At 53.3% G+C, this 9,721-nt stretch overlaps 1 protein-coding gene across 2 annotated transcripts in view; it reads left to right on the forward strand.

Moving 5' to 3' along the window:
* Positions 1-9,721, forward strand: part of CCDC50 (coiled-coil domain containing 50) — a 72,698-nt gene that overhangs the window by 236 nt on the left and 62,741 nt on the right. The window lies entirely within an intron of this gene.

The raw sequence follows: 9,721 nt of genomic DNA on the forward strand, positions 1-9,721 counted from the left end.
GTGTGTGTGTGTGTGTGTGTGTGTGTGTGCGCGCGCGCGCGCGCGCGGGAGAGGGGTTGTGTGCTGGGCTGTATGGGTGTGCGCGTGTGTTGTGTGTGTGCTGTGTACAGCGCGGGTGCGCTGCATGGGGGTGCATGGGGGCTCTTCGGGATGAGGGGTGTGCATAGGGGGGCTTTCTGTATGGGGAGGTGTGTGCATGTGCATATGTGTGTGTGTGTGGGTGGGGGGGCTCTTCTATATGGGGGAGGTGTGTGCATGTCCAGATATGTGTGTGTGTGTGTGGGGGGGCTCTTCTGCATGGGGGAGGTGTGTGCATGTCCAGATATGCGTGTGTGTGTGTTCTGTGCACAGTGGAGTGTGTGCTGTGCAGGTGTGTATGTGCTATGCACTGTGGGGTGTGTTCTATATGGTGTGGGCTGTATGGAAGGTGTGTATGTGTGTGTGCATGGGGACTGTTCTGTACGGGGGGTATGTGTGTGTGCATATATGTATGAGTGTGTGTTCTCTGCACAGTGGGGTGTGTGCTGTGTGGGGAGGGTGTGTGCTGTGCACAGTGGGGTGTGTTCTTTGTGGTGTGGGGTGTATGGTGGGCTGTTTTGTAGGGGTGTGCATGTGCATATATGTGTGTGTGTGCGGTATGGGTGTGTATGTGCTATGCACAGTGGGGAGTGTTCTGTACGTTGTGTGCTGTATGGGGTTTGTGTTCTGTGCACAGGGGGTTGCACGCTGTACGTGTGTGCATGTGAATGTGTGTGTTCTGTGTATGATGGCTGTTTTTATGGGGGGTGCGTGTGTGTGTTCTGTGCACAGGGTGTGTGTTCTGTATGGGATGTGTATGTGAGTGTGCTCTGTACACGGGGGGTGTTTCTGTAAAGTGTGTTTGTGTCCTATATTGGGTGTGTGTTCAGTATGGGATGTGTGTGTCTTCTGTGCACACAAGTCTGTTCTGTTTGAGGTGTGTACATGTCCTGTATGGGGGGTGTGCTCTGTATGGGGTGCGTGTTCTGTGCATGGGGGTGTTCTGTATGGAGAGTGTGTGTGTGCGCGTGCTGTACAGGGGGTGTATATCCTCTGTGTGTGTTGTGTACAGGAAGTGTGCTCTGGGGTGGTGTGCGTGTTCTGTACGAGGGGTGTGCTCTGTAGGAGGGGTATATATGTGCAGTGCATGGAGGGGGCCTTGCACATGGAGGTGTATTTGGCATCATGTGTGCACATGCATGTCGGGAGCACACCACCCATGCTGTGTCCAGACAGTCCGCGTGTGCCCTGTGGAGCCCGTGCATTGCCCGCTGGGCTTGGCAGGCAGGGAGCTGTGGGCTAGTGAAGCCACCCCGGCCTCCACCACAGCCTGGGCGCGCATCCAACTGCAGCGGGATCCGTGGCATTTCTGCACGGTGCAGCCTGCGGCGCGGGTCCTGCCGGGGCTCCGTTTTCTGGGTGACCCGCGTGTTTCCACGGCCACTTGTGCCATGAATCTCTCGTGTTGCAATGCAGGGGAGATCGGTGCCCGGGGAGGGGTGGCGGCTCAGGGACAGCTGCTTTTTTAAGCCTGCCTTTAATCTGCAGCTGTTTTAAATCCTTGCAGATGGGCCTGAGGGATCCTCAAAGGGCTGGGGGCGGAGGGCAGAGATCCGGCTCTGGCTCAGGGGATGCCGTGTGCAACGGGAACTTCCCCGAGCAGGAGGCAGAGGAGGATGCGGTGATTTGCCCTTGTCTCATATCCCAAGCGATGGGCTGAGCTCAGGCGCTTTGTTCCTCCTTGCTCCCAAGCCGGGCTCTGCTTTCTGCATTGTTCCCCGGCAAGAGCCGGGGGGGAGGGGAGCCCTGCACATCTGTACGTGTCTCCAGTCGAGGTTTGTTTCTGGGGCTGGCTCGCACAATAAGTATCTGGGAGACTATTTCAGCCATTGACATGCAAATATGCTCTTCCCAGCTCTTGCAGGGTGAGAGGCTGAGGGCTAGGTACAGAGTAGCATGCGTGTGTGCCTTGCACAGCTCCAGACAGCTCACGGCTCCTCCTTTGGGCTGGCGACACTGTAAATGTCACAGTGCCCAAGGTGGCATTAAAATGCAGCATCAGTGCCATCCAGGCTGTGCGGGCATGTCGCGGTTCATAGGCATGGTCCGTATGGGTGGGAATAGCCCGGCTGTCACCCGGATTCATTGATCTTGCGTGCATCCTAAATACTTAGCTGGGCTGCGAGCTTTCTGATGTCTGCGTTCTTCCATAAGGAAAAACTGCTGGGTGTGGGGGCGTTCTTGAGCGTTAAAGCCCAAATGCCAATTAAAATCTTAGGACTAACTTGGATGCTGGGAGCAGCCCCTGGCTCAGCCATAAGTTTGCTGGATCTTTCTCCCAGTCTGTGCCTTACTTTCCCCGTATGTAAAGCAGGGACGAGGATGTGTGATGCCTGCCTGCTTCAGCAGCACTGTTTCAAAGTCGGTAGCCTTCAACATACCCAGCTCTTGGGGCAAAAACAGGTACTGAAAGGGGACAGGATTGGTAGCTTTTTTCAGCCATGAAAATGTGTAATAACTTCACCGAAGTCAAAGGAAGTTGTAGGAGTCTAATACTGTGATCACAGTCTCAGTCCACATCGATCAGGGGTTTTGCAAAGTGAATGCCACATAGCAGGCATGTACGTGTCTGAACATCCAAGTTGTCTCAACACTTTTTGAGTAGATGGCATGTGGGGATGAGGGCGCTGGCAGACTTTATGACGTTTTCTTCTATTGCTTCTGTTGTGTATTGCTTAGGAAGAACGTCAGTGTTCAGATATCTCAATCTGAGGATGAATCTTGGCCCTGTTTGTTCGGTCCTGCTGGGTTTTCACCCTCTGGTTATGTCTACACATGGATACCCAAGAATCTTAATCTGAATTAATGTCTACAGCAGATTGATTAGACTGATTTAACTTCTGCCTGCGTTCAGACTCGCAGTGGCTTTAATTAACACCAGTTTAATTTGCTTCTAGCCAATTCCAGAGGAAAATAAACTAATGCTACTTAAGCTAAATGAAGGCTGCCTTCATGGGGAATGAGTATCCAGGCAGCTTAGTGCAGTCTAATCAGTCCACCTTAAATTCTCACCCTGTGTTAATTTGGATCAGTTTTCCTAGGTGTCCCTAGATAGGCAAATTTGGCTGGAAAACCCTTTACACTTGGCTAAAATTTGTGAAGTTGATGGGATCTGAACTGTGTTCTGGACAGCCCCAATTGCCTCTGGTACTTTGCATGACAGCACATCTAAAGTACTGACCTGCGTTTGGGCCTCGCTTGGATGTGGGATTACCAGCTACTCATCATTTCTGCCCTTAGCAGCTTCACATCTGAGGAGGTAATAGCGATCCAAATACAGACAATCACTGTTGATCCTTTTAGGGGAGCATTCACATTGTTTGGTTTTGGGTAAAGTTCATCTTAGTGATTCATTAATGGGTTGAAAATCCTTTCTTCTGCTTCCTTTGGTTTAGTTACTCATAAACTCCCCTGTGGCAGAGCTTCAGTGCTGGGTGCCAACTGAAGATGCCAGGTGCTTTTTGGAGGACAGTGGGTGTTGTCCCACTGCCTTTCTGCTGCAGCCTTGCAAGGTTTTGCAAGGCCAGCGAAGCGTAGCCTGAGGCTGCGGGAACCTGTGCTGGTTGTTCAAATCGATGCACTTCTTGCTGCGGCCGGATCTTTAAACTTTGGGGAGGTGTAGTTGGCTGCATTAGTCTGACATCGTGTAGAAAGCAGGGTGGATGTGCACCCTTATACACTAATGAAAGGAGCTTGTGTACACACACACTTTGGTTAGTCTCGAAGGTGCAAATCTACCCTTCTACTTAAAACTTTGGGTCAGAGGTGTGGCAGGGCTTTTTAAATGGTGCTCTTATACCAGTGAAAGCTCCAGTGGGGACCCTGGCAAGCAAAAAAAAAAAGGCTTTTTCCAATCATTTTCATAGATTTTATAGATGTTAGGGTTGGAAGGGACCTCGAAGATCATCAAGTGAAAGCCCCTGCCCCAGGGGAGGAAGTCAGCTGGGGTCAAAGGATCCGAACAAGATAATCAAAGGATCCCGCAAGATAATCAAAGGATCCCAGCAAGATAAGCTCATTTTCATAAGCTCTGCCTGCAAAAGCTTCTTTTTGTGGGAGAGGCCGTCTTTCCACCGGGAGCGTTTGCTGGTCCAGGTTGACCTGCAGAACTATAGCATCAGACCGGAGCGGACTTCTGCCGGCTGTTCAAGGCCACTTTGCAGCGGGCCGTGCTGCGTCTCGGACGAGAAGTGAAGTGAGCGGTTCTGACCGCTGTGGTCAATCAAGGCTGTGTAATATTTATTCGTGTGAGCCACAGCCTCCTGGCCAGGTTTCATCTTAAGCAACTCCCTGCCTCTGTCCATATTTGCAGTTTTGAGTGGATGTGGCTTTTCTTCCCTTGCTAGCCGAAGTGGCTGGGAAGAGCCTCTGTGTGCTGTTTGAGAGCTGTCATTCTCCACCCCAGAGGTGGCTGCATTGCAGCAGTGAAAAAAGCCAGAGAGGTTGGACAAGAGCCCTCTGGAAAGGGAAGACCAATGTTCCTCTTTAGTTATGCAGGAAGGAAGTGAGAGAAAGTGTCTTGGGAGATCAAGACTGATCCAGTCCCTTGTGACTTGATAGACTCAGAGGTTAAATTCAGGAGACCGGCGGGGGGACACAGCTATGTCCGCTCCGAGTAGACAGGACCTCATTGTTCCTAGGTCTCTCTGTGCACAGGTGGTGGTGACAATAGCTCCATTTTGGGTTCACGCTCATTGCCGTGTCTCATTTGACTTCATTAAACTAACGAGCTGCGCTAGTGAAAGCCGCGGTTTCTGCTCAGAGACTGGCTTGACTGGTTCCTCGTGCGTGGTCGTGGCAGACGCAGCTGCGGGGAACAGGAAGGGCTTGTGTTTTTATTTTCCTCCTTGGCACAGGTTTCCCCGGGGCTGGCAGGCTCCCGTTCACACTCGTGGGCACCGAGCAGCAGGCTCTGTCTTCCCCTTTTTGCTTCTCTGCAGCTTTGCATAAACATCACGGAGACCTCGCAATAAATGCATGGAGAATTTTAACATCGCAGGGGGAAAAAATAGGCCTGGTGAGCCTCTTGGGAGGCCGTCTAGGCAGGGTTCTCCTTGTCTAAAGCATCCCAGCTAACCTGCTCCTAAAAAACTTCCAGCCGTAGACGCCACGGTCCGGATGGGGGACGGGGATGCTGAGGTGCCGTCGAGATCTGAATGCCAACTTGTGACCTGTGGGTTACCAGAGGGAATCGGGCAAAACACCGCTGCCCAAATTAATTGATTGCACAATGGGCTTTTCAGTGACTGTCCCATCCTGGTGTGTGTGTGCCTGCAGCTAACCCAGGATGAAGGAAAAGCCCTTGATGGCTGCCCGAATTGCAAAGGGGTTATACAAGCTAGCTTGTCAGGACCATGCTCGGTGCAAAGGGGAGTATTCTCAGGCATGTCTTGGAGGAAAAAAATAATACCTGCCTTGGTCGTATGATGACTTTTCACTGATGTCCCTACCCTGCAAGCACTTGCTTGATCCTTTTATGCTGCTCAGAGGTGTCGGTCACTCACCTCCGATATTGCAGCTCAGTCGCTTGCTGCCTGCCTGGGGGACTCATCCTTTCAGTTCTCTGTAGAAGGAGCTCAGCATCCTCCTCTCTTTCTCCCACCCTTGTCTCCTTAGCTAGGAGCTGAGTCCCCTGGGCATGTTTGCAAAGCGCCTGCTGTGATCATTTCTCTCCTGGCCTGCTCCCTGGCCTCCCTGCGCAGCGCTGAACCCGGCTGGAAGAGATGCGCTTCAGGGGACCCATCCGAAGCTCAGCGGCGCCTTTCCTCTCCTTTCGGCAGGTGCCGCGTGAGGCCCTGGAAATGCGATAGAGGATGGCTTGCTTTGCCTGCTAACCCACTGTGCCACTGAGACACCTCGTCCCCGGCCAAGCCAAACAGTCTTGCTTGACCTTTTTGGCTCTGGTGCACCACAGCCGTGGTTTGGAGTCTCTCTTCCCCTGCGGTTGCTGCTGTTCAGGATTGAGAGGGAGCGAGTCGGCTTCCCTTTTCGAGGCTGCAGGGAAAACCATGCTCTTTCATGATGCCTTCCTCCCCCAGTTCTCCCAGCAGCGTCCCTGAACTGGGCCCCAGTGATCTAGCTGATAAGAAGGTGTTTGGAGTGAAATGTGGGGATTTCAGCTAAGTCAAGGATGTCAGAGATAAGGTCCACAGAGCCACGTCATCCACAGAGCCAGACCAAGCCCCCCCTGCCCTACATGCGCCCACTCCCGCTGGTCCGGGGCCGGCTGTATATACAGCATGGGTCCCAGGGTGGGGCTGGATTGGGCATATGGAGGGTGACGTACCTGGGTCTCCACCATGCTGGATCTAGTGTGGGTCCAATCCGGTCCTGCATTGCTCTTCTGGCCTGTGGACCATTCCCAGCCACCCCAAGATGAGCTTCCTAGAAAAATTAGTGTTGGAAGGAGGTCATCTAATCCAGCCCCCAGTCATCTAGTCCAACCCCTGCCTAAGCTAAATGCCAGCAACGGGGCAAAGGGGCAGCTCTCTGGAGCATGGGTAAGACTCGGGCATCCGGAGGGTTTGCAAATGTTTGGAGCATGTGAGCAGGAGGGAGCGATGGGAATGGCTTAGCGTGAGGTCCTGAGTGTGTGGGGAAGGATATTAAGGGAAATACCCTGGCAGGAAGGTGCCATCTCCTGCCGAGGTTGGGATGGGCTGGATGTGCTTTGGGTGTCTGAAAGCCAGACTGGGCACCAAACACGTGTCCCCTTGAGCCCATAGATCTGGGCAAGGGGAGCTGACTGGCCTCACTAACTTGCACCTGCTTTAAGAAAAGTTTTATAAACAAGTCACAACAGGCCATGGCCTATATTAGGGGCCCAATTTTAGGGGGTTTCCAGTTTAGATTAGCAAAGATTAAAGAAAACTTCTTTACCCAGTGGGACTCGGTGCTCAGTCTGGAAGAGCACATGAAGCATCTCTGTGATGCTGAGTTTCAGTTTTCAGACTTTGGATTTGTCTCCCCAGAGATCACAGGCAAACAAGGGTGTTTGGGTAGATGTGACATCTTTTATTAAACCAACTAAATAGTTGGAAAAATTGTTCTTTGCAAGCTTTCAGGCACGCGTGCCCTTCTTCAGGCCTAGGGAGAGTTTGAGATCACATCCTTGTTAACAGCACTGTATGGAGATGAGAGAGGAGAGACCTGATGCCCACCCACCAGCCCTCTAATCTCTCTGCAAGTTTGCGTGCACACAGTCAAGCCCTTCCCTCTGAAAGTGCAAAGTTTCAAGAAGTTAAAGAATAGAGGAGATCAAACAAGAATGCATTTTTTTGCAGAAATCAGTGATTAAATCAAGGCTTCCTGACCAGTGATTTAAATCAAATCATGATTTAAATCGAATCCACCCTAGCTCTGGCGTGCATGCCTCTGGCCCTGCATTGGCTTTCCGACGGGCCTTCGGGTAGGCTCTGGCTCCAGGTTCTCCTCCGTGGGTGCGCTGCGGGCAGTGGCCTTGCTGGGACTTGTCCCCTGGCATTGCAATTACATGCATGCAAACGGCTTCCCCCAAGGGTGTGAATGCCTGGTTGCACTGACCCCAACTCCTTTCTGGAGCCCGCAGACTGACAGGGCCGAAGGAGCAATATAGGGACAGCATCAGAGCTGCACCACAGCCCTTGGAAAGCAGGCTGCAGTCCAAGAGGGCTCGCCTGGAGGGCTGGGGGTGCAGATAGGACAGACAGGAGCCTGGTTGGGAGGGAGGCGGAGGGAGTTGAAGGATATCTCTGCCCTGCAGACAGGCGAGATTGCAGGACGTCTCGACATGCCCCAGCTGGCTTTGATCTAGGGAGCTCTGGCACTGTCCGGGATCCCAGACGGGCTCACATGCTGCTGCGGCTTCTCTGCTTAGGTACCAAAAGCAACTACATCAGAGCAGGATCACGTGCGACTGCCCCCGTGGAAATCCCAGCTGCAAGGTGCTGGTGTCCTGGCTCCCCCAGCAGTCTAGTCCCTTTGCAGCCATCCAAACCAGAGCAGGCAGCGCTGTGCACATTGCATGCACATTGGGTGGAGTGGAGATGGAAGCCCAGGGGCTGTTTTGGAAAAAGGAGAGTGATTTGCTGAGCTGGACCCCATCACGACTGGGTAAAGTGCTCCTGGGCAGTGGTCTTGTTGGGGCAGCTGTATGCCAACCACGTGGAGCAGGCCTGGTTTGACTTTCCATGGTCTTGGAAGGACTATGCAAAGGCATATCCAGATAGCAACCCCCAAAAAGCAAGTCAGGTGCTTCCTCAGGAGTCCACCTCCAGAGACGTGCATCCTTCTAGGCCACTGTTGCTTTCCTCTGGTACAACGCCACCTTCTCGCGGATCGGAGCCATGGGCGGATCGAGGATTTTGAAAAGAGGGGTGCCCATGGTGAGGTGCATCATCTCGTATAACGCAACACACATTTTTCTCCAGTTAAAAATCACCCAGAAGCTTTACTAACATGCAAGGGGCCTAGGGCCGCATGGCTCAGTTGAAGATTGAAGCAAAATCGAATAGCGCTTCGTTGGAGCGAGTCTGCAGGAGCTTCGTGACCAGGAGCAGCCAACAGACAATGGCATGGCAGAAGAAAGGCGAGCTGGATTGGTGGGACATCGGGCCCATTCAAAAGGAGAGAGGGTCGTTAACACCTGCAGGATGAAGAGTTTAGCAGGAATCAGGTAGATGCGGACCAGGAAGTCAAGTGCCTCCCACCGTGCTGCCCCACTAGGAATGCAGCTGCCACTTTGGGTGGAGCAGGAATGAAAGGAGGATGCAGGAGCACCAGCGCATGCCTTGGGAGAAGCGGTGCTCAGCGCTTCCCATGAGGGCTCAGCACGCGGCAGGACTCGGGCACGGTGCCATCGGTCACGGGGCTGCCAACACCATCGGAGCTGCGCTCCCCAGCAGAGGAGCACAGAGGGCCCCTGGATTTACTTTAACCCAGGGGTGGGCAATTATTTGGGGCCGGGGGCCATATAGGGAGTTTTGGTGAGCTGTTGCATGGGGGAGGCTGGCTTGGCCTGTGACAGCTCACCAAACCTCCCTAACTGCATCTGCTCTGGGTCGTCCACATGCCGTACGAGGCCCCGAGCCAAGGGTGTAGAAACACAGGGGATGCGTCTCCCATCCGTGGCGTTGTCGTTCCAGCCTGCTGCCTGGGGGCCTGGCTTGCAGCCCCGCAGCTGGGGAAGGAAGGGCTGGCTCGATGGATTTCATAGATTTCATAGACATTTGGGCTGGAAGGGACCTCGGAAGCCCCCTGCCCAAAAGGCTCCTGATGGAGGAGCATGACGTTGGAGACGAGAAGCATCGTCCATCTGGGAGTGCTTGCCTGCGCGCACGTGGCAGAAGAGCAGATGGGGACGCTCTCGGCTGGATCAAAGCAAGCGCACCAAATTCCAGTGGAAATAATTTGTCTGACACCCAGATGTCAGGGGAATGAATCCCCTGAGCGGAGCAAGCGCTCTGCAAAATGCTGGCACGAGGAGCGTGCAGCTGTGCGCGGCTGGGCCCCGATCCTCTTTGTAGTGGGCCGGATTCTGCTCTTGCTTGCACTGGTTTCAGCAAGAATAGAAACATTTGCTTGAGCAGGATCATAGAAAATGACGGTTGGGAGGGGCCTCAGGAAGTCGCATCTAGTCCAACCCCTGTTCAAGGTAGGACAAGCC

Source organism: Gavialis gangeticus, unplaced genomic scaffold (genome assembly GCF_001723915.1).
Source record: "Gavialis gangeticus isolate Ggan-Ray unplaced genomic scaffold, GavGan_comp1, whole genome shotgun sequence".
In the NCBI taxonomy this organism is placed as follows: domain Eukaryota; kingdom Metazoa; phylum Chordata; order Crocodylia; family Gavialidae; genus Gavialis; species Gavialis gangeticus.